The following is a 19,403-nucleotide window of genomic DNA, read 5'->3' on the forward strand; positions in this document are numbered from 1 at the left end:
AGCACTTTTAAAATGCCATTCAATGCCACGGGCTAGATGTAAACTGCAGATGACCATGTTGTGGTAGTTACCATGGATACCCAAGTGATGTGTGAGCTAACACATAGGCCCAACAGATTCCAAGAAGGCCAGAATCACCAGCGGCACCACCATCGATTGTCAGGTCACCCGGATTCAGCAAATACCAGAGTCCAAAATGATGCAGGTTTATACTGTTAATTTTCAGTTTATCGTTACAGTTGGTGTTATTCCATGTCGGAAGGGACGCAGCTACAGCCAGTGGGGTAACTAGAGACAGGCAGGCAGCTATGTGCAACAAAGGTAGGCGTGTTGTTTTCATATGCAGATCTGAAATATTGTCTTATATGCAAGAGGAGGAGTGATGGGGGTTCAGGCAAAAGCCAGGCTATGGATTGCATTGCTAAATGCTCCATCAGAGTGCAATGGTCGCCTGTCCTTTTTTTAAGTGATGATGTGGGTTTAGCCTGTGCTGTATGTATGTATGGGTGGCTGACTGCCACCCACCCAGAAAGTGTATGGGAGGCTGGTTGGCTGCCAGCCTTCCTTCCATTCCTATGAGTAATGTGAGTGCTCATGAAGGGGACATGGTTGGGTCCACCCCTTTCCCGGTTATCCCCTCTAGGCCTTTTGGCTTAGATCAAGTGTAAAAAAAAGAAAGGATCTTGCGACAGATCGCATCCTGAGGCACGTTTTTTTTTTGTGTGAATACTTGCACTTGGGTGACTTGTGAGCACATACTGATACATATGTTCCCTATCTGGGGACCATAAATTAAATGGATTTTTGAGAAAGGGAGCTGATTTGGAAGCTTGCTTCTGTCGCCCTATGCATTGACCCGATGTGGCAGTATCTTCGGGTAGTGAACAGTGCACCACCCCATTCCAGTGTTAAACAAGAAAGATTCTCATTTAATCCTCCGTGGGTGAGAATTTGAGTTTGAGAATTGGAGACCAAAATGATGAGTTGCACTGACTGGTTTATGAACGTCTATTCATTTAGCGTTTTAATGACCATGTTTGCACACTGATTGGTGTAAAAAAATAAAATGAAACTAAATAATAATAATCTAGCACACCTGTGCAGGTTTGACATGACATGACAGGTAGCTGTCTTGTGGGTGGTGCTGAATCCTGTTAAATGACATGAGGGTCTCATGCCTATACACAAGGGTGTGTCATTGCTGTTGCTTGACCATGCATTGGTTTCTGTGGTCAGTGAATGATAAAAACAAAATTTACCATCCATTGATGGATGGGAAATCCGCCATGAGGCATTTGTTTTTAGAAACTGCTGCTCACAACCAATGTTGCAATGGAGTGTCTCCATCTGCTGGTGGTATTGGAAAGGCATTAGTGCTATGACAGGGTCTGAAGAAGAAGAAGAAGAAGACGGAAAAAAATATATATAAAAAGAAAAAGAGAGAGAGAGAGAGACTGACTTAGTGAGCGAGTGAGTGAGAGAGTGAGAGTGAATGAGTGAGTGAGTGATTGAGTGAGTGAGTGAGTGAGTGAGAACAAATGAGTTAAAGCAAGTGAGTGAGAGAGATCGAATGAATGAAAGTCTGAATGACAGAAAGAAAAAAGGATGAAGAAAGAAGCATGAAGAAAAAATAAATGTATATGGAGTTGCTGACATGAGTGCAATCTACAAAGCCATTGAGGCTGATCCTCATGGGAGGATTATTGCACCAGGACCCTTAGCACTTTTAAAATGCCATTCAATGCCACGGGCTAGATGTAAACTGCAGATGACCATGTTGTGGTAGTTACCATGGATACCCAAGTGATGTGTGAGCTAACACATAGGCCCAACAGATTCCAAGAAGGCCAGAATCACCAGCGGCACCACCATCGATTGTCAGGTCACCCGGATTCAGCAAATACCAGAGTCCAAAATGATGCAGGTTTATACTGTTAATTTTCAGTTTATCGTTACAGTTGGTGTTATTCCATGTCGGAAGGGACGCAGCTACAGCCAGTGGGGTAACTAGAGACAGGCAGGCAGCTATGTGCAACAAAGGTAGGCGTGTTGTTTTCATATGCAGATCTGAAATATTGTCTTATATGCAAGAGGAGGAGTGATGGGGGTTCAGGCAAAAGCCAGGCTATGGATTGCATTGCTAAATGCTCCATCAGAGTGCAATGGTCGCCTGTCCTTTTTTTAAGTGATGATGTGGGTTTAGCCTGTGCTGTATGTATGTATGGGTGGCTGACTGCCACCCACCCAGAAAGTGTATGGGAGGCTGGTTGGCTGCCAGCCTTCCTTCCATTCCTATGAGTAATGTGAGTGCTCATGAAGGGGACATGGTTGGGTCCACCCCTTTCCCGGTTATCCCCTCTAGGCCTTTTGACTTAGATCAAGTGTAAAAAAAGAAAGGATCTTGCGACAGATCGCATCCTGAGGCACGTTTTTTTTTGTGTGAATACTTGCACTTGGGTGACTTGTGAGCACATACTGATACATACGTTCCCTATCTGGGGACCATAAATTAAATGGATTTTTGAGAAAGGGAGCTGATTTGGAAGCTTGCTTCTGTCGCCCTATGCATTGACCCGATGTGGCAATATCTTCGGGTAGTGAACAGTGCACCACCCCATTCCAGTGTTAAACAAGAAAGATTCTCATTTAATCCTCCGTGGGTGAGAATTTGAGTTTGAGAATTGGAGACCAAAATGATGAGTTGCACTGACTGGTTTATGAACGTCTATTCATTTAGCGTTTTAATGACCATGTTTGCACACTGATTGGTGTAAACAAATAAAATAAAACTAAATAATAATAATCTAGCACACCTGTGCAGGTTTGACATGACATGACAGGTAGCTGTCTTGTGGGTGGTGCTGAATCCTGTTAAATGACATGAGGGTCTCATGCCTATACACAAGGGTGTGTCATTGCTGTTGCTTGACCATGCATTGGTTTCTGTGGTCAGTGAATGATAAAAACAAAATTTACCATCCATTGATGGATGGGAAATCCGCCATGAGGCATTTGTTTTTAGAAACTGCTGCTCACAACCAATGTTGCAATGGAGTGTCTCCATCTGCTGGTGGTATTGGAAAGGCATTAGTGCTATGACAGGGTCTGAAGAAGAAGAAGAAGAAGACGGAAAAAAATATATATAAAAAGAAAAAGAGAGAGAGAGAGAGAGACTGACTTAGTGAGCGAGTGAGTGAGAGAGTGAGAGTGAGTGAGAGTGAATGAGTGAGTGAGTGATTGAGTGAGTGAGTGAGTGAGTGAGTGAGAACAAATGAGTTAAAGCAAGTGAGTGAGAGAGATCGAATGAATGAAAGTCTGAATGACAGAAAGAAAAAAGGATGAAGAAAGAAGCATGAAGAAAAAAAAATGTATATGGAGTTGCTGACATGAGTGCAATCTACAAAGCCGTTGAGGCTGATCCTCATGGGAGGATTATTGCACCAGGACCCTTAGCACTTTTAAAATGCCATTCAATGCCACGGGCTAGATGTAAACTGCAGATGACCATGTTGTGGTAGTTACCATGGATACCCAAGTGATGTGTGAGCTAACACATAGGCCCAACAGATTCCAAGAAGGCCAGAATCACCAGCGGCACCACCATCGATTGTCAGGTCACCCGGATTCAGCAAATACCAGAGTCCAAAATGATGCAGGTTTATACTGTTAATTTTCAGTTTATCGTTACAGTTGGTGTTATTCCATGTCGGAAGGGACGCAGCTACAGCCAGTGGGGTAACTAGAGACAGGCAGGCAGCTATGTGCAACAAAGGTAGGCGTGTTGTTTTCATATGCAGATCTGAAATATTGTCTTATATGCAAGAGGAGGAGTGATGGGGGTTCAGGCAAAAGCCAGGCTATGGATTGCATTGCTAAATGCTCCATCAGAGTGCAATGGTCGCCTGTCCTTTTTTTAAGTGATGATGTGGGTTTAGCCTGTGCTGTATGTATGTATGGGTGGCTGACTGCCACCCACCCAGAAAGTGTATGGGAGGCTGGTTGGCTGCCAGCCTTCCTTCCATTCCTATGAGTAATGTGAGTGCTCATGAAGGGGACATGGTTGGGTCCACCCCTTTCCCGGTTATCCCCTCTAGGCCTTTTGGCTTAGATCAAGTGTAAAAAAAGAAAGGATCTTGCGACAGATCGCATCCTGAGGCACGTTTTTTTTTGTGTGAATACTTGCACTTGGGTGACTTGTGAGCACATACTGATACATACGTTCCCTATCTGGGGACCATAAATTAAATGGATTTTTGAGAAAGGGAGCTAATTTGGAAGCTTGCTTCTGTCGCCCTATGCATTGACCCGATGTGGCAATATCTTCGGGTAGTGAACAGTGCACCACCCCATTCCAGTGTTAAACAAGAAAGATTCTCATTTAATCCTCCGTGGGTGAGAATTTGAGTTTGAGAATTGGAGACCAAAATGATGAGTTGCACTGACTGGTTTATGAACGTCTATTCATTTAGCGTTTTAATGACCATGTTTGCACACTGATTGGTGTAAACAAATAAAATAAAACTAAATAATAATAATCTAGCACACCTGTGCAGGTTTGACATGACATGACAGGTAGCTGTCTTGTGGGTGGTGCTGAATCCTGTTAAATGACATGAGGGTCTCATGCCTATACACAAGGGTGTGTCATTGCTGTTGCTTGACCATGCATTGGTTTCTGTGGTCAGTGAATGATAAAAACAAAATTTACCATCCATTGATGGATGGGAAATCCGCCATGAGGCATTTGTTTTTAGAAACTGCTGCTCACAACCAATGTTGCAATGGAGTGTCTCCATCTGCTGGTGGTATTGGAAAGGCATTAGTGCTATGACAGGGTCTGAAGAAGAAGAAGAAGAAGACGGAAAAAAATATATATAAAAAGAAAAAGAGAGAGAGAGAGAGACTGACTTAGTGAGCGAGTGAGTGAGAGAGTGAGAGTGAGTGAGAGTGAATGAGTGAGTGAGTGATTGAGTGAGTGAGTGAGTGAGTGAGAACAAATGAGTTAAAGCAAGTGAGTGAGAGAGATCGAATGAATGAAAGTCTGAATGACAGAAAGAAAAAAGGATGAAGAAAGAAGCATGAAGAAAAAAAAATGTATATGGAGTTGCTGACATGAGTGCAATCTACAAAGCCGTTGAGGCTGATCCTCATGGGAGGATTATTGCACCAGGACCCTTAGCACTTTTAAAATGCCATTCAATGCCACGGGCTAGATGTAAACTGCAGATGACCATGTTGTGGTAGTTACCATGGATACCCAAGTGATGTGTGAGCTAACACATAGGCCCAACAGATTCCAAGAAGGCCAGAATCACCAGCGGCACCACCATCGATTGTCAGGTCACCCGGATTCAGCAAATACCAGAGTCCAAAATGATGCAGGTTTATACTGTTAATTTTCAGTTTATCGTTACAGTTGGTGTTATTCCATGTCGGAAGGGACGCAGCTACAGCCAGTGGGGTAACTAGAGACAGGCAGGCAGCTATGTGCAACAAAGGTAGGCGTGTTGTTTTCATATGCAGATCTGAAATATTGTCTTATATGCAAGAGGAGGAGTGATGGGGGTTCAGGCAAAAGCCAGGCTATGGATTGCATTGCTAAATGCTCCATCAGAGTGCAATGGTCGCCTGTCCTTTTTTTAAGTGATGATGTGGGTTTAGCCTGTGCTGTATGTATGTATGGGTGGCTGACTGCCACCCACCCAGAAAGTGTATGGGAGGCTGGTTGGCTGCCAGCCTTCCTTCCATTCCTATGAGTAATGTGAGTGCTCATGAAGGGGACATGGTTGGGTCCACCCCTTTCCCGGTTATCCCCTCTAGGCCTTTTGGCTTAGATCAAGTGTAAAAAAAGAAAGGATCTTGCGACAGATCGCATCCTGAGGCACGTTTTTTTTTGTGTGAATACTTGCACTTGGGTGACTTGTGAGCACATACTGATACATACGTTCCCTATCTGGGGACTATAAATTAAGTGGATTTTTGAGAAAGGGAGCTGATTTGGAAGCTTGCTTCTGTCGTCCTATGCATTGACCCGATGTGGCAGTATCTTCGGGTAGTGAACAGTGCACCACCCCATTCCAGTGTTAAACAAGAAAGATTCTCATTTAATCCTCCGTGGGTGAGAATTTGAGTTTGAGAATTGGAGACCAAAATGATGAGTTGCACTGACTGGTTTATGAACGTCTATTCATTTAGCGTTTTAATGACCATGTTTGCACACTGATTGGTGTAAAAAAATAAAATAAAACTAAATAATAATAATCTAGCACACCTGTGCAGGTTTGACATGACATGACAGGTAGCTGTCTTGTGGGTGGTGCTGAATCCTGTTAAATGACATGAGGGTCTCATGCCTATACACAAGGGTGTGTCATTGCTGTTGCTTGACCATGCATTGGTTTCTGTGGTCAGTGAATGATAAAAACAAAATTTACCATCCATTGATGGATGGGAAATCCGCCATGAGGCATTTGTTTTTAGAAACTGCTGCTCACAACCAATGTTGCAATGGAGTGTCTCCATCTGCTGGTGGTATTGGAAAGGCATTAGTGCTATGACAGGGTCTGAAGAAGAAGAAGAAGAAGACGGAAAAAAATATATATAAAAAGAAAAAGAGAGAGAGAGAGAGAGACTGACTTAGTGAGCGAGTGAGTGAGAGAGTGAGAGTGAGTGAGAGTGAATGAGTGAGTGAGTGATTGAGTGAGTGAGTGAGTGAGTGAGTGATTGAGAACAAATGAGTTAAAGCAAGTGAGTGAGAGAGATCGAATGAATGAAAGTCTGAATGACAGAAAGAAAAAAGGATGAAGAAAGAAGCATGAAGAAAAAAAAAATGTATATGGAGTTGCTGACATGAGTGCAATCTACAAAGCCGTTGAGGCTGATCCTCATGGGAGGATTATTGCACCAGGACCCTTAGCACTTTTAAAATGCCATTCAATGCCACGGGCTAGATGTAAACTGCAGATGACCATGTTGTGGTAGTTACCATGGATACCCAAGTGATGTGTGAGCTAACACATAGGCCCAACAGATTCCAAGAAGGCCAGAATCACCAGCGGCACCACCATCGATTGTCAGGTCACCCGGATTCAGCAAATACCAGAGTCCAAAATGATGCAGGTTTATACTGTTAATTTTCAGTTTATCGTTAGAGTTGGTGTTATTCCATGTCGGAAGGGACGCAGCTACAGCCAGTGGGGTAACTAGAGACAGGCAGGCAGCTATGTGCAACAAAGGTAGGCGTGTTGTTTTCATATGCAGATCTGAAATATTGTCTTATATGCAAGAGGAGGAGTGATGGGGGTTCAGGCAAAAGCCAGGCTATGGATTGCATTGCTAAATGCTCCATCAGAGTGCAATGGTCGTCTGTCCTTTTTTTAAGTGATGATGTGGGTTTAGCCTGTGCTGTATGTATGTATGGGTGGCTGACTGCCACCCACCCAGAAAGTGTATGGGAGGCTGGTTGGCTGCCAGCCTTCCTTCCATTCCTATGAGTAATGTGAGTGCTCATGAAGGGGACATGGTTGGGTCCACCCCTTTCCCGGTTATCCCCTCTAGGCCTTTTGGCTTAGATCAAGTGTAAAAAAAGAAAGGATCTTGCGACAGATCGCATCCTGAGGCACGTTTTTTTTTGTGTGAATACTTGCACTTGGGTGACTTGTGAGCACATACTGATACATACGTTCCCTATCTGGGGACCATAAATTAAATGGATTTTTGAGAAAGGGAGCTGATTTGGAAGCTTGCTTCTGTCGCCCTATGCATTGACCCGATGTGGCAGTATCTTCGGGTAGTGAACAGTGCACCACCCCATTCCAGTGTTAAACAAGAAAGATTCTCATTTAATCCTCCGTGGGTGAGAATTTGAGTTTGAGAATTGGAGACCAAAATGATGAGTTGCACTGACTGGTTTATGAACGATTCATTTAGCGTTTTAATGACCATGTTTGCACACTGATTGGTGTAAAAAAATAAAATAAAACTAAATAATAATAATCTAGCACACCTGTGCAGGTTTGACATGACATGACAGGTAGCTGTCTTGTGGGTGGTGCTGAATCCTGTTAAATGACATGAGGGTCTCATGCCTATACACAAGGGTGTGTCATTGCTGTTGCTTGACCATGCATTGGTTTCTGTGGTCAGTGAATGATAAAAACAAAATTTACCATCCATTGATGGATGGGAAATCCGCCATGAGGCATTTGTTTTTAGAAACTGCTGCTCACAACCAATGTTGCAATGGAGTGTCTCCATCTGCTGGTGGTATTGGAAAGGCATTAGTGCTATGACAGGGTCTGAAGAAGAAGAAGAAGAAGAAGAAGACGGAAAAAAATATATATAAAAAGAAAAAGAGAGAGAGAGAGACTGACTTAGTGAGCGAGTGAGTGAGAGAGTGAGAGTGAGTGAGAGTGAATGAGTGAGTGAGTGATTGAGTGAGTGAGTGAGTGAGAACAAATGAGTTAAAGCAAGTGAGTGAGAGAGATCGAATGAATGAAAGTCTGAATGACAGAAAGAAAAAAGGATGAAGAAAGAAGCATGAAGAAAAAAAAATGTATATGGAGTTGCTGACATGAGTGCAATCTACAAAGCCGTTGAGGCTGATCCTCATGGGAGGATTATTGCACCAGGACCCTTAGCACTTTTAAAATGCCATTCAATGCCACGGGCTAGATGTAAACTGCAGATGACCATGTTGTGGTAGTTACCATGGATACCCAAGTGATGTGTGAGCTAACACATAGGCCCAACAGATTCCAAGAAGGCCAGAATCACCAGCGGCACCACCATCGATTGTCAGGTCACCCGGATTCAGCAAATACCAGAGTCCAAAATGATGCAGGTTTATACTGTTAATTTTCAGTTTATCGTTACAGTTGGTGTTATTCCATGTCGGAAGGGACGCAGCTACAGCCAGTGGGGTAAATAGAGACAGGCAGGCAGCTATGTGCAACAAAGGTAGGCGTGTTGTTTTCATATGCAGATCTGAAATATTGTCTTATATGCAAGAGGAGGAGTGATGGTGGTTCAGGCAAAAGCCAGGCTATGGATTGCATTGCTAAATGCTCCATCAGAGTTCAATGGTCGCCTGTCCTTTTTTTAAGTGATGATGTGGGTTTAGCCTGTGCTGTATGTATGTATGTATGTATGGGTGGCTGACTGCCACCCACCCAGAAAGTGTATGGGAGGCTGGTTGGCTGCCAGCCTTCCTTCCATTCCTATGAGTAATGTGAGTGCTCATGAAGGGGACATGGTTGGGTCCACCCCTTTCCCGGTTATCCCCTCTAGGCCTTTTGGCTTAGATCAAGTGTAAAAAAAGAAAGGATCTTGCGACAGATCGCATCCTGAGGCACGTTTTTTTTGTGTGAATACTTGCACTTGGGTGACTTGTGAGCACATACTGATACATACGTTCCCTATCTGGGGACCATAAATTAAATGGATTTTTGAGAAAGGGAGCTGATTTGGAAGCTTGCTTCTGTCGCCCTATGCATTGACCCGATGTGGCAGTATCTTCGGGTAGTGAACAGTGCACCACCCCATTCCAGTGTTAAACAAGAAAGATTCTCATTTAATCCTCCGTGGGTGAGAATTTGAGTTTGAGAATTGGAGACCAAAATGATGAGTTGCACTGACTGGTTTATGAACGTCTATTCATTTAGCGTTTTAATGACCATGTTTGCACACTGATTGGTGTAAAAAAATAAAATAAAACTAAATAATAATAATCTAGCACACCTGTGCAGGTTTGACATGACATGACAGGTAGCTGTCTTGTGGGTGGTGCTGAATCCTGTTAAATGACATGAGGGTCTCATGCCTATACACAAGGGTGTGTCATTGCTGTTGCTTGACCATGCATTGGTTTCTGTGGTCAGTGAATGATAAAAACAAAATTTACCATCCATTGATGGATGGGAAATCCGCCATGAGGCATTTGTTTTTAGAAACTGCTGCTCACAACCAATGTTGCAATGGAGTGTCTCCATCTGCTGGTGGTATTGGAAAGGCATTAGTGCTATGACAGGGTCTGAAGAAGAAGAAGAAGAAGACGGAAAAAAATATATATAAAAAGAAAAAGAGAGAGAGAGAGAGAGACTGACTTAGTGAGCGAGTGAGTGAGAGAGTGAGAGTGAGTGAGAGTGAATGAGTGAGTGAGTGATTGAGTGAGTGAGTGAGAACAAATGAGTTAAAGCAAGTGAGTGAGAGAGATCGAATGAATGAAAGTCTGAATGACAGAAAGAAAAAAGGATGAAGAAAGAAGCATGAAGAAAAAAAAAAAATGTATATGGAGTTGCTGACATGAGTGCAATCTACAAAGCCGTTGAGGCTGATCCTCATGTGAGGATTATTGCACCAGGACCCTTAGCACTTTTAAAATGCCATTCAATGCCACGGGCTAGATGTAAACTGCAGATGACCATGTTGTGGTAGTTACCATGGATACCCAAGTGATGTGTGAGCTAACACATAGGCCCAACAGATTCCAAGAAGGCCAGAATCACCAGCGGCACCACCATCGATTGTCAGGTCACCCGGATTCAGCAAATACCAGAGTCCAAAATGATGCAGGTTTATACTGTTAATTTTCAGTTTATCGTTACAGTTGGTGTTATTCCATGTCGGAAGGGACGCAGCTACAGCCAGTGGGGTAACTAGAGACAGGCAGGCAGCTATGTGCAACAAAGGTAGGCGTGTTGTTTTCATATGCAGATCTGAAATATTGTCTTATATGCAAGAGGAGGAGTGATGGGGGTTCAGGCAAAAGCCAGGCTATGGATTGCATTGCTAAATGCTCCATCAGAGTGCAATGGTCGCCTGTCCTTTTTTTAAGTGATGATGTGGGTTTAGCCTGTGCTGTATGTATGTATGGGTGGCTGACTGCCACCCACCCAGAAAGTGTATGGGAGGCTGGTTGGCTGCCAGCCTTCCTTCCATTCCTATGAGTAATGTGAGTGCTCATGAAGGGGACATGGTTGGGTCCACCCCTTTCCCGGTTATCCCCTCTAGGCCTTTTGGCTTAGATCAAGTGTAAAAAAAGAAAGGATCTTGCGACAGATCGCATCCTGAGGCACGTTTTTTTTTGTGTGAATACTTGCACTTGGGTGACTTGTGAGCACATACTGATACATACGTTCCCTATCTGGGGACCATAAATTAAATGGATTTTTGAGAAAGGGAGCTGATTTGGAAGCTTGCTTCTGTCGCCCTATGCATTGACCCGATGTGGCAGTATCTTCGGGTAGTGAACAGTGCACCACCCCATTCCAGTGTTAAACAAGAAAGATTCTCATTTAATCCTCCGTGGGTGAGAATTTGAGTTTGAGAATTGGAGACCAAAATGATGAGTTGCACTGACTGGTTTATGAACGTCTATTCATTTAGCGTTTTAATGACCATGTTTGCACACTGATTGGTGTAAAAAAATAAAATAAAACTAAATAATAATAATCTAGCACACCTGTGCAGGTTTGACATGACATGACAGGTAGCTGTCTTGTGGGTGGTGCTGAATCCTGTTAAATGACGTGAGGGTCTCATGCCTATACACAAGGGTGTGTCATTGCTGTTGCTTGACCATGCATTGGTTTCTGTGGTCAGTGAATGATAAAAACAAAATTTACCATCCATTGATGGATGGGAAATCCGCCATGAGGCATTTGTTTTTAGAAACTGCTGCTCACAACCAATGTTGCAATGGAGTGTCTCCATCTGCTGGTGGTATTGGAAAGGCATTAGTGCTATGACAGGGTCTGAAGAAGAAGAAGAAGAAGACGGAAAAAAATATATATAAAAAGAAAAAGAGAGAGAGAGACTGACTTAGTGAGCGAGTGAGTGAGAGAGTGAGAGTGAGTGAGAGTGAATGAGTGAGTGAGTGATTGAGTGAGTGAGTGAGTGAGTGAGAACAAATGAGTTAAAGCAAGTGAGTGAGAGAGATCGAATGAATGAAAGTCTGAATGACAGAAAGAAAAAAGGATGAAGAAAGAAGCATGAAGAAAAAAAAATGTATATGGAGTTGCTGACATGAGTGCAATCTACAAAGCCGTTGAGGCTGATCCTCATGGGAGGATTATTGCACCAGGACCCTTAGCACTTTTAAAATGCCATTCAATGCCACGGGCTAGATGTAAACTGCAGATGACCATGTTGTGGTAGTTACCATGGATACCCAAGTGATGTGTGAGCTAACACATAGGCCCAACAGATTCCAAGAAGGCCAGAATCACCAGCGGCACCACCATCGATTGTCAGGTCACCCGGATTCAGCAAATACCAGAGTCCAAAATGATGCAGGTTTATACTGTTAATTTTCAGTTTATCGTTACAGTTGGTGTTATTCCATGTCGGAAGGGACACAGCTACAGCCAGTGGGGTAACTAGAGACAGGCAGGCAGCTATGTGCAACAAAGGTAGGCGTGTTGTTTTCATATGCAGATCTGAAATATTGTCTTATATGCAAGAGGAGGAGTGATGGGGGTTCAGGCAAAAGCCAGGCTATGGATTGCATTGCTAAATGCTCCATCAGAGTGCAATGGTCGCCTGTCCTTTTTTTAAGTGATGATGTGGGTTTAGCCTGTGCTGTATGTATGTATGGGTGGCTGACTGCCACCCACCCAGGAAGTGTATGGGAGGCTGGTTGGCTGCCAGCCTTCCTTCCATTCCTATGAGTAATGTGAGTGCTCATGAAGGGGACATGGTTGGGTCCACCCCTTTCCCGGTTATCCCCTCTAGGCCTTTTGGCTTAGATCAAGTGTATAAAAAGAAAGGATCTTGCGACAGATCGCATCCTGAGGCACGTTTTTTTTTTGTGTGAATACTTGCACTTGGGTGACTTGTGAGCACATACTGATACATACGTTCCCTATCTGGGGACCATAAATTAAATGGATTTTTAAAAAAGGGAGCTGATTTGGAAGCTTGCTTCTGTCGCCCTATGCATTGACCCGATGTGGCAGTATCTTCGGGTAGTGAACAGTGCACCACCCCATTCCAGTGTTAAACAAGAAAGATTCTCATTTAATCCTCCGTGGGTGAGAATTTGAGTTTGAGAATTGGAGACCAAAATGATGAGTTGCACTGACTGGTTTATGAACGTCTATTCATTTAGCGTTTTAATGACCATGTTTGCACACTGATTGGTGTAAAAAAATAAAATAAAACTAAATAATAATAATCTAGCACACCTGTGCAGGTTTGACATGACATGACAGGTAGCTGTCTTGTGGGTGGTGCTGAATCCTGTTAAATGACGTGAGGGTCTCATGCCTATACACAAGGGTGTGTCATTGCTGTTGCTTGACCATGCATTGGTTTCTGTGGTCAGTGAATGATAAAAACAAAATTTACCATCCATTGATGGATGGGAAATCCGCCATGAGGCATTTGTTTTTAGAAACTGCTGCTCACAACCAATGTTGCAATGGAGTGTCTCCATCTGCTGGTGGTATTGGAAAGGCATTAGTGCTATGACAGGGTCTGAAGAAGAAGAAGAAGACGGAAAAAAATATATATAAAAAGAAAAAGAGAGAGAGAGAGAGAGAGACTGACTTAGTGAGCGAGTGAGTGAGAGAGTGAGAGTGAGTGAGAGTGAATGAGTGAGTGAGTGATTGATTGAGTGAGTGAGTGAGTGAGAACAAATGAGTTAAAGCAAGTGAGTGAGAGAGATCGAATGAATGAAAGTCTGAATGACAGAAAGAAAAAAGGATGAAGAAAGAAGCATGAAGAAAAAAAAATGTATATGGAGTTGCTGACATGAGTGCAATCTACAAAGCCGTTGAGGCTGATCCTCATGGGAGGATTATTGCACCAGGACCCTTAGCACTTTTAAAATGCCATTCAATGCCACGGGCTAGATGTAAACTGCAGATGACCATGTTGTGGTAGTTACCATGGATACCCAAGTGATGTGTGAGCTAACACATAGGCCCAACAGATTCCAAGAAGGCCAGAATCACCAGCGGCACCACCATCGATTGTCAGGTCACCCGGATTCAGCAAATACCAGAGTCCAAAATGATGCAGGTTTATACTGTTAATTTTCAGTTTATCGTTACAGTTGGTGTTATTCCATGTCGGAAGGGACGCAGCTACAGCCAGTGGGGTAACTAGAGACAGGCAGGCAGCTATGTGCAACAAAGGTAGGCGTGTTGTTTTCATATGCAGATCTGAAATATTGTCTTATATGCAAGAGGAGGAGTGATGGGGGTTCAGGCAAAAGCCAGGCTATGGATTGCATTGCTAAATGCTCCATCAGAGTGCAATGGTCGCCTGTCCTTTTTTTAAGTGATGATGTGGGTTTAGCCTGTGCTGTATGTATGTATGGGTGGCTGACTGCCACCCACCCAGAAAGTGTATGGGAGGCTGGTTGGCTGCCAGCCTTCCTTCCATTCCTATGAGTAATGTGAGTGCTCATGAAGGGGACATGGTTGGGTCCACCCCTTTCCCGGTTATCCCCTCTAGGCCTTTTGGCTTAGATCAAGTGTAAAAAAAGAAAGGATCTTGCGACAGATCGCATCCTGAGGCACGTTTTTTTTTGTGTGAATACTTGCACTTGGGTGACTTGTGAGCACATACTGATACATACGTTCCCTATCTGGGGACCATAAATTAAATGGATTTTTGAGAAAGGGAGCTGATTTGGAAGCTTGCTTCTGTCGCCCTATGCATTGACCCGATGTGGCAGTATCTTCGGGTAGTGAACAGTGCACCACCCCATTCCAGTGTTAGGGTACGTTCCCACACGGCGTATTTTGCTGCGTATTTGCTGCGTATTTGGTGCTGCGTATTTTCCTATCCATTGACTTCAACAGAGAAAATAAAATACGCAGCAGCAAATACGCCGTGTGGGAATGTACCCTTAAACAAGAAAGATTCTCATTTAATCCTCCGTGGGTGAGAATTTGAGTTTGAGAATTGGAGACCAAAATGATGAGTTGCACTGACTGGTTTATGAACGTCTATTCATTTAGCGTTTTAATGACCATGTTTGCACACTGATTGGTGTAAAAAAATAAAATAAAACTAAATAATAATAATCTAGCACACCTGTGCAGGTTTGACATGACATGACAGGTAGCTGTCTTGTGGGTGGTGCTGAATCCTGTTAAATGACATGAGGGTCTCATGCCTATACACAAGGGTGTGTCATTGCTGTTGCTTGACCATGCATTGGTTTCTGTGGTCAGTGAATGATAAAAACAAAATTTACCATCCATTGATGGATGGGAAATCCGCCATGAGGCATTTGTTTTTAGAAACTGCTGCTCACAACCAATGTTGCAATGGAGTGTCTCCATCTGCTGGTGGTATTGGAAAGGCATTAGTGCTATGACAGGGTCTGAAGAAGAAGAAGAAGAAGACGGAAAAAAATATATATAAAAAGAAAAAGAGAGAGAGAGAGAGAGAGACTGACTTAGTGAGCGAGTGAGTGAGAGAGTGAGAGTGAGTGAGAGTGAATGAGTGAGTGAGTGATTGAGTGAGTGAGTGAGTGAGAACAAATGAGTTAAAGCAAGTGAGTGAGAGAGATCGAATGAATGAAAGTCTGAATGACAGAAAGAAAAAAGGATGAAGAAAGAAGCATGAAGAAAAAAAAATGTATATGGAGTTGCTGACATGAGTGCAATCTACAAAGCCGTTGAGGCTGATCCTCATGGGAGGATTATTGCACCAGGACCCTTAGCACTTTTAAAATGCCATTCAATGCCACGGGCTAGATGTAAACTGCAGATGACCATGTTGTGGTAGTTACCATGGATACCCAAGTGATGTGTGAGCTAACACATAGGCCCAACAGATTCCAAGAAGGCCAGAATCACCAGCGGCACCACCATCGATTGTCAGGTCACCCGGATTCAGCAAATGCCAGAGTCCAAAATGATGCAGGTTTATACTGTTAATTTTCAGTTTATCGTTACAGTTGGTGTTATTCCATGTCGGAAGGGACGCAGCTACAGCCAGTGGGGTAACTAGAGACAGGCAGGCAGCTATGTGCAACAAAGGTAGGCGTGTTGTTTTCATATGCAGATCTGAAATATTGTCTTATATGCAAGAGGAGGAGTGATGGGGGTTCAGGCAAAAGCCAGGCTATGGATTGCATTGCTAAATGCTCCATCAGAGTGCAATGGTCGCCTGTCCTTTTTTTAAGTGATGATGTGGGTTTAGCCTGTGCTGTATGTATGTATGGGTGGCTGACTGCCACCCACCCAGAAAGTGTATGGGAGGCTGGTTGGCTGCCAGCCTTCCTTCCATTCCTATGAGTAATGTGAGTGCTCATGAAGGGGACATGGTTGGGTCCACCCCTTTCCTGGTTATCCCCTCTAGGCCTTTTGGCTTAGATCAAGTGTAAAAAAAGAAAGGATCTTGCGACAGATCGCATCCTGAGGCACGTTTTTTTTTTTTGTGTGAATACTTGCACTTGGGTGACTTGTGAGCACATACTGATACATACGTTCCCTATCTGGGGACCATAAATTAAATGGATTTTTGAGAAAGGGAGCTAATTTGGAAGCTTGCTTCTGTCGCCCTATGCATTGACCCGATGTGGCAGTATCTTCGGGTAGTGAACAGTGCACCACCCCATTCCAGTGTTAAACAAGAAAGATTCTCATTTAATCCTCCGTGGGTGAGAATTTGAGTTTGAGAATTGGAGACCAAAATGATGAGTTGCACTGACTGGTTTATGAACGTCTATTCATTTAGCGTTTTAATGACCATGTTTGCACACTGATTGGTGTAAAAAAATAAAATAAAACTAAATAATAATAATCTAGCACACCTGTGCAGGTTTGACATGACATGACAGGTAGCTGTCTTGTGGGTGGTGCTGAATCCTGTTAAATGACATGAGGGTCTCATGCCTATACACAAGGGTGTGTCATTGCTGTTGCTTGACCATGCATTGGTTTCTGTGGTCAGTGAATGATAAAAACTAAATTTACCATCCATTGATGGATGGGAAATCCGCCATGAGGCATTTGTTTTTAGAAACTGCTGCTCACAACCAATGTTGCAATGGAGTGTCTCCATCTGCTGGTGGTATTGGAAAGGCATTAGTGCTATGACAGGGTCTGAAGAAGAAGGAGAAGAAGAAGACGGAAAAAAATATATATAAAAAGATAAAGAGAGAGAGAGAGAGACTGACTTAGTGAGCGAGTGAGTGAGAGAGTGAGAGTAAGTGAGAGTGAATGAGTGAGTGAGTGATTGAGTGAGTGAGTGAGTGAGTGAGAACAAATGAGTTAAAGCAAGTGAGTGAGAGAGATCGAATGAATGAAAGTCTGAATGACAGAAAGAAAAAAGGATGAAGAAAGAAGCATGAAGAAAAAAAAATGTATATGGAGTTGCTGACATGAGTTCAATCTACAAAGCCGTTGAGGCTGATCCTCATGGGAGGATTATTGCACCAGGACCCTTAGCACTTTTAAAATGCCATTCAATGCCACGGGCTAGATGTAAACTGCAGATGACCATGTTGTGGTAGTTACCATGGATACCCAAGTGATGTGTGAGCTAACACATAGGCCCAACAGATTCCAAGAAGGCCAGAATCACCAGCGGCACCACCATCGATTGTCAGGTCACCCGGATTCAGCAAATACCAGAGTCCAAAATGATGCAGGTTTATACTGTTAATTTTCAGTTTATCGTTACAGTTGGTGTTATTCCATGTCGGAAGGGACGCAGCTACAGCCAGTGGGGTAACTAGAGACAGGCAGGCAGCTATGTGCAACAAAGGTAGGCGTGTTGTTTTCATATGCAGATCTGAAATATTGTCTTATATGCAAGAGGAGGAGTGATGGGGGTTCAGGCAAAAGCCAGGCTATGGATTGCATTGCTAAATGCTCCATCAGAGTGCAATGGTCGCCTGTCCTTTTTTTAAGTGATGATGTGGGTTTAGCCTGTGCTGTATGTATGTATGGGTGGCTGACTGCCACCCACCCAGAAAGTGTATGGGAGGCTGGTTGGCTGCCAGCCTTCCTTCCATTCCTATGAGTAATGTGAGTGCTCATGAAGGGGACATGGTTGGGTCCACCCCTTTCCCGGTTATCCCCTCTAGGCCTTTTGGCTTAGATCAAGTGTAAAAAAAGAAAGGATCTTGCGACAGATCGCATCCTGAGGCACGTTTTTTTTTGTGTGAATACTTGCACTTGGGTGACTTGTGAGCACATACTGATACATACGTTCCCTATCTGGGGACCATAAATTAAATGGATTTTTGAGAAAGGGAGCTGATTTGGAAGCTTGCTTCTGTCGCCCTATGCATTGACCCGATGTGGCAGTATCTTCGGGTAGTGAACAGTGCACCACCCCATTCCAGTGTTAAACAAGAAAGATTCTCATTTAATCCTCCGTGGGTGAGAATTTGAGTTTGAGAATTGGAGACCAAAATGATGAGTTGCACTGACTGGTTTATGAACGTCTATTCATTTAGCGTTTTAATGACCATGTTTGCACACTGATTGGTGTAAAAAAATAAAATAAAACTAAATAATAATAATCTAGCACACCTGTGCAGGTTTGACATGACATGACAGGTAGCTGTCTTGTGGGTGGTGCTGAATCCTGTTAAATGACATGAGGGTCTCATGCCTATACACAAGGGTGTGTCATTGCTGTTGCTTGACCATGCATTGGTTTCTGTGGTCAGTGAATGATAAAAAAAAAATTTACCATCCATTGATGGATGGGAAATCCGCCATGAGGCATTTGTTTTTAGAAACTGCTGCTCACAACCAATGTTGCAATGGAGTGTCTCCATCTGCTGGTGGTATTGGAAAGGCATTAGTGCTATGACAGGGTCTGAAGAAGAAGAAGACGGAAAAAAATATATATAAAAAGAAAAAGAGAGAGAGAGAGAGACTGACTTAGTGAGCGAGTGAGTGAGAGAGTGAGAGTGAGTGAGAGTGAATGAGTGAGTGAGTGATTGAGTGAGTGAGTGAGTGAGTGAGAACAAATGAGTTAAAGCAAGTGAGTGAGAGAGATCGAATGAATGAAAGTCTGAATGACAGAAAGAAAAAAGGATGAAGAAAGAAGCATGAAGAAAAAAAAATGTATATGGAGTTGCTGACATGAGTGCAATCTACAAAGCCGTTGAGGCTGATCCTCATGGGAGGATTATTGCACCAGGACCCTTAGCACTTTTAAAATGCCATTCAATGCCACGGGCTAGATGTAAACTGCAGATGACCATGTTGTGGTAGTTACCATGGATACCCAAGTGATGTGTGAGCTAACACATAGGCCCAACAGATTCCAAGAAGGCCAGAATCACCAGCGGCACCACCATCGATTGTCAGGTCACCCGGATTCAGCAAATACCAGAGTCCAAAATGATGCAGGTTTATACTGTTAATTTTTAGTTTATCGTTACAGTTGGTGTTATTCCATGTCGGAAGGGACGCAGCTAC

At 43.4% G+C, this 19,403-nt stretch overlaps 11 pseudogenes; all 11 read left to right on the forward strand.

Annotated features, from left to right (window-relative positions):
* The first annotated feature begins 632 nt into the window (after positions 1–632).
* Positions 633–898, forward strand: LOC130289175 (U2 spliceosomal RNA; annotated as a pseudogene).
* Positions 899–2,351: 1,453 nt separating this feature from the next.
* On the forward strand, positions 2,352–2,615 carry LOC130289901 (U2 spliceosomal RNA; annotated as a pseudogene).
* A 1,468-nt stretch (positions 2,616–4,083) lies between these two features.
* Positions 4,084–4,347, forward strand: LOC130286401 (U2 spliceosomal RNA; annotated as a pseudogene).
* Positions 4,348–5,809: 1,462 nt separating this feature from the next.
* On the forward strand, positions 5,810–6,073 carry LOC130289405 (U2 spliceosomal RNA; annotated as a pseudogene).
* A 1,473-nt stretch (positions 6,074–7,546) lies between these two features.
* Positions 7,547–7,810, forward strand: LOC130286667 (U2 spliceosomal RNA; annotated as a pseudogene).
* A 1,467-nt stretch (positions 7,811–9,277) lies between these two features.
* LOC130288781 (U2 spliceosomal RNA) lies at positions 9,278–9,540 on the forward strand (annotated as a pseudogene).
* A 1,459-nt stretch (positions 9,541–10,999) lies between these two features.
* LOC130286668 (U2 spliceosomal RNA) lies at positions 11,000–11,263 on the forward strand (annotated as a pseudogene).
* Positions 11,264–12,721: 1,458 nt separating this feature from the next.
* On the forward strand, positions 12,722–12,986 carry LOC130285692 (U2 spliceosomal RNA; annotated as a pseudogene).
* A 1,463-nt stretch (positions 12,987–14,449) lies between these two features.
* On the forward strand, positions 14,450–14,713 carry LOC130286669 (U2 spliceosomal RNA; annotated as a pseudogene).
* A 1,596-nt stretch (positions 14,714–16,309) lies between these two features.
* LOC130286377 (U2 spliceosomal RNA) lies at positions 16,310–16,576 on the forward strand (annotated as a pseudogene).
* A 1,465-nt stretch (positions 16,577–18,041) lies between these two features.
* Positions 18,042–18,305, forward strand: LOC130286670 (U2 spliceosomal RNA; annotated as a pseudogene).
* The last annotated feature ends 1,098 nt before the right edge of the window (positions 18,306–19,403 follow it).

Source organism: Hyla sarda, chromosome 8 (genome assembly GCF_029499605.1).
Source record: "Hyla sarda isolate aHylSar1 chromosome 8, aHylSar1.hap1, whole genome shotgun sequence".
Lineage (NCBI taxonomy): Eukaryota > Metazoa > Chordata > Amphibia > Anura > Hylidae > Hyla > Hyla sarda.